This window comes from Helobdella robusta, assembly GCF_000326865.2.
Source record: "Helobdella robusta unplaced genomic scaffold HELROscaffold_19, whole genome shotgun sequence".
Lineage (NCBI taxonomy): Eukaryota > Metazoa > Annelida > Clitellata > Rhynchobdellida > Glossiphoniidae > Helobdella > Helobdella robusta.
Window position 1 is genome coordinate 2,438,203 of NW_008704034.1, and position 5,908 is coordinate 2,444,110.

Sequence of the window (5,908 nt, forward strand, 5' to 3'; positions counted from 1 at the left end):
TCGAACGCAATGCTTAATTACAAAAATAATAATAAAATTTAAAATAATTGAAAACATTAATTATAACAATAATAATAATAATAACAAACTTTAGATTAGCTAAATGAAATCTCAAATTATCGGGCCCAACATTTCACTATATCATCATCATCATCATCATTGAAACTATCAATTGAAAAAATCACAAACAAACACACATAGACACAGTCACAAAAACACACCACACACACACCACACACACACACATACACACACACACACACACAAAACTACATGCCATTATTTAATTAAAACTCAGTAAATAGCTAGATAGCTAGGCAGGTTCTACCATGTTTTCATTTAAAAATTTTACATAAATTTACATAGACGAAAGTATTTTTAAATGCTGTAATGTGAAATCTGTTTTAGCCTCAACGTGGTTGAATGAATGGATGAATGAATGAATGAATGAATGAATGAATGAATGAATGAATGAATGAATGAATGAATGAATGAATGAATGAATGAATGAATGAATGAATGAATGAATGAATGAATGAATGAATGAATGAATGAATGGATGGCTGAAGGAACGAACGAACGAATGAATACAAAATAAATGAATGAAGAAATGAAAGAAAGAACAAATTAAAAAAAGAACAAATGAACGAATGAATAAATAGATAAACAAACAAACAATAAAATAAAGGAAGGAGCTCGTAAGCTTTTCAACTAAGGCAATTGCAAATTCCTTTCCAAATATACTTTCGCATCTCATCATTTAGGTTTAAAAAAAATTGTCCTTGAACTTTAAACACATACGCACACACACACACACACACACGCACACACACACGCACACACACGCACGCACACACACAAAAAAAGAAATGGAAAAAAACAAAAAGAGAGAAAGAGAGAGAAGAAAGGTATGTTTGTATGTTCTATAAGTTGCCTGTGTGCAAATTTCAAGTTTCAATTATCATCATCACCAGCATCATCTGTATTATCAGCAAATAGTAATAATACTACTAATAATAATACTACTAATAATAATACTAAAAACTATAACAACGCATAAAAAAGATTTGTGACTCGAGTGTTATCTACCTCAGAAGCATGTATCGAATCAGGCAATCACTTGATGGATCAACAATGGAAACGCTGGTCCATGCCCTCATTTTGATCATTGCAACAGCTTGCTTTATAAACTACCAGGCAGATCAGTCACAATCTTTCAGTCAGTACAAAACAGCTAAGAAACATGCTATTGGCGACCTATGATTTGATCATGTGACACCGACCCTGAACGAGCTTCACTGGCTGACAATAAATAAAAGGATAGTCTTCAAAACTGCAGTTCTCTGAATGGTATGTCACCAGAATATATGACGAGTCGCCCCAAAACAAGCCACATCGACTTTTCATCTCAGGTCGGATGATTTGAATTTGCTGTCTGGGCCAGTTACACGTTTGCAGATTGGTTGAACAGACATTGCAGTTGCAGTTGCAATGCAGTTTTCCAACAGCGTTCAGAAGATCTGGACTTTCGTTGGAATTAATTAAGAAAGATTTTAAAACACTTTTGTTGCCTGTTAAACTGTGGGAATTGCGACCTTTTAAATTTTTGTTTTTCATATATAGCCACGTACATTTTGCTTTTTAATGTGACAGTTTTAATTAGCGATAACAAATTACTGTTAATAATAACAATATTAACAACAACAACAACAACAACAATAATAATAATAATAATAACAGTAGTAGTAGTAGTACTAAAGATGATGATGACGACGACGATGATGATAATAAAATATAATTGAATTGTGTAATATTAATTGTTTGTGTAAAAATTTTATCTAAAAATGAGCCAGCTGTTATTAAGTGAGTGAGAGTGAGTGAGAGAGTGAGTGAGTGAGTGAGTGATATGATAAATAACATGAAATGATATGATTATGCTTGTGATGACGACGAAGATGATGACGATTAATAACAAACATTTTTTGTTTTCAATTCCCATGCTAATGAGAAATGATTGATAACAAAATAAACAATAGCTAAAAAAAACTTTACATATATACAAATACATACAAACGAGCAAACAAACATACAAACGAACAAACAAACAAACATACAAACGAACAAACATAAAAACATACATACACACAAACATGCATTCACGTTAAAGGAACAATCACAGAGAAACAAAGTTAATTATGTACATATACAATTGTTATTATTCATATTGATTTTCGTCCGGGCGTTTACTGTAGAAAATGATCACATCGGTAAATAAAAAAGATAAAAACATTAAAACAATATAACTATTCTCCTTCTTCTTATTACTACTATTATTATTAATTATTAATTATTATTATAAAAAGAAAAAATTAAAACAAAGAAGAAAAAAAAGCGAGGCAAATGACCAAGAATTCATCGATTGTGACAAGAGATGAAAATGACATTAACGGAAGCGACAGCCTAATCAATAAAAAAAAACATCAACAATAACAACGACAACAACAACGACAATAAGAACAGCAGCAGCAGCAACTACAACGACATCAACAATTTTTTTTCAAAATCCTCAGTAAACAATCCCTTCAACTGCTAGGCATACAAACCATCCTTCAACGTTTTTTTTCTCCAAAAAAAAAAAATTTCAACAAATTCTTTTCATTAAAAAATCATTAAACAAATTGCTCAACCAACAAAAAATTGTTTTCTTTTCTAGAATACAAACGTCTCTGTATCCAAAGCAAAGATAAATAACGAAAAACTAAAAAAATTAAAATACACAAAAAAACAACACAAATGAAAGAGAACAAAAGAAAAAAGTCGTAAATAATAAAAATTTAAAGAAAAAATATACAAACTGCATACAATACGATACAAGACAAAACAATACAAAGCAATACAATGCAATGCCATACAATGCAATACACCAACAAACCAAACAAATAAAAACTAGTTTGCCGTTAAAAAAACAACAACCACAATAGACAAAAACAAAAAAAATCAACATTGAGAAAAACAAAACATAAAGAACGGAAAAACGGGGGGTAAATAAAAAACATAGAGAGAAGAAAGAGAGAAAAAGAGATATAAAAACAAAAAGAGAGAAAGAGGGAGAGAAAGAGAGAGAGAAAGGAGGAGGCACATAAAAAACCCGATCTAATAAATAAAAAAAAAAAAAAGTATAAACAAAGACTAAGCAAGACTAAACAATAGTCGGCAGTACCATAGCGGTAGAGAGGGTAGGTGTAAATCACTTTATACAAACAGTTGAACCAAACTACGGGTCTCATAAACATGTACCAAACATAAACAACACCCACTTGTTTTGTATTTACGTATGTATGCTGTTTGTATTGTATGTGTTTGTATGTGTGTGTCCGTATATGTGTATGTTTATGTGTTGTTGAGTGTCCCCACCCCTATTGTATTCTACGTGATGTGTTATGCGTTTATTGCTTGTGTCTAAAAAAATACATAGTTGACATTTAAGTTCTTTTTTAGCTAGATTTTCTTCTCTCCTCTCTCTATCTCTTTTTCTCTCACTCCCTCTTTCTCTTCTCTCTCTCCATATTCTACGTAATTCATTTCCCTAATTTTTTTCTTCCATTTTTCCTTCTACAGACCACAATTTTTGAGAAACGAATTAGAAGAAAAAATAAAACGAAGGTCTAGATCTATATTTCTTTCTCAGTCCCATCAGTCAACATCCTTATACACTCATCAGCCTCATCACCTTCCTCTACATCACTAGCATCATCACCATCATCATCTTTATCACTACTACTATCACCTCCACCATAGGAGCACATAAAACTGAATAATTTATCACAAAAATTAAAAATAGATATGCCGAACAAGAAGAATAGGCTATCGCGAGGTGGTCGAAATATAGAAAAACAAAAATTGAGAAATTAAGAAGAAAAAATTAGAAAAAAACTTGCACGCACACTACACAAACACACCCCACTCAAAAACAAATATACAAACACACAGATACACACGTACAGATATTTTTTTACACATACATGCACCATGCACACACACACACAACACCACACATGCACACATGCATACAAGCAGACGTACACACACGTGCACATATAAGCGCAGTTGTTCATTCATTATGCAAATGTTTTCCATGATCAAATGTCAGAGAACCAAATGATTGAAAAGTTATCACATACAACCAGCACGCACGCACGCACGCACACAAACATACAAACAAACACACACACAAACACACACAGCGCTTATAGAAAAATAGATATTTTTCATAATTACAGAGGATTACACTGAATTACATTGACCAATAAAATGCTGCTACTACTACTGCTGCTGCTACTGCTGCTATTACTACCAATAATAATGCGCTGCTAATGCTAATACTATTACTAACAAACCAAAACTACACTTTTTATAAAAATTCAGGTTTAAAAAGGGAGAACGTGACATACATGACACAGCTTACAACAGAGCACATAACAAACAACAACAACAACTACTACAATAACAACAAGAAAAACAACAACAATAATAAGAACCATTGAGTTTCAATTTTTAACCCTTCATAGACAAACATACCACAAATAGTTGAGCACACACACACACACATCACACGCACAACTATACACGCACACACCCACACATACGAACAGAAAAAAGAAACAGAGAGAGAGAGAGAGAGAGAGAATGGAATAGGGAGATCATATAAAAAAGAAAGAATGAGAAAGAAAAAAGAGAATGAGAAAAGAGAAAAAAAAAGAGAGAGAGAGACAAATAACATTCATATTATTTTAATTAATTAAACATAACTCGGCCTGTGAGTGTAATTAAAAATTCCAAGTGTAAACTATGGACTAGTGGTAATAATAAAAGTAATAATAGCAAAAATAAAAATAATTATCATAATTGTAATTGTTTATTATTATTATTATTATTATTATTATTATTATTACCATTTTTTTCTAATTCTACCTGAAAAAATTTCATAAAAACTGAACTTTTCATACACAACAGAAACCGTAATGTTAACGCTAGTACTGCCATTACTGATGTTTTTATTTTTATTATTATTCTTATTATTATCGATGTTATTATTGTTATTGTTATTACTGTTGTTGTTACATTCAAGCGTATAAACCCACGATTAACAGACGTTCTTTGTCCAGTTTTAAATATAATTCATCATGCACCTAATTTTCTTATTATTGCGACTATTATTATAAGTATCACAAATAAAACTATTGTTATTATTGTTAACGCTATTATTATTATTATTGTTATTATTAATATTTGCTAATGTTGTTGTTATTATTATTATTGAATTAAATACAATTTAAAGTGTATTAGAACTCATCAACATCGTTATATTCATTCAATCAATCAACTAAAATTCATTTCTGCTGCTTATATAACAACTTTGGTATCAATTTGAAAGCTAAATTCTTTCTTTCGTTCGTTCGTTCGTTCGTTCACTCAATCATTCGTTCATTCGTTCATTCGTTTACTCGTGTGTTTACTCACTCACTCGTTCACTCACTTACTCTTTCAATAACTCATTCATAAACCATCCTATATACATTACATGCATAGATATTAAATACATATATACAATACAAGTACCCATTTACATTGCATGTATGTAATGTAAGTGTATATTACAATCGTCATCACCATCACAATATGGATGATGACGACGACGACGACGATGATGATGACGACGAACATGATGAGGGTGATTTTGTTGTATAGACAGACCACACTCTTTCTTAGAAGCCTGATGTTAACAGTTACACACACACACACACACACACACACACACACACACACACACACACACACACACACACACACACACACACACACACAAACACACAAACACGCACAAAAACACACACACACAAACACAGAC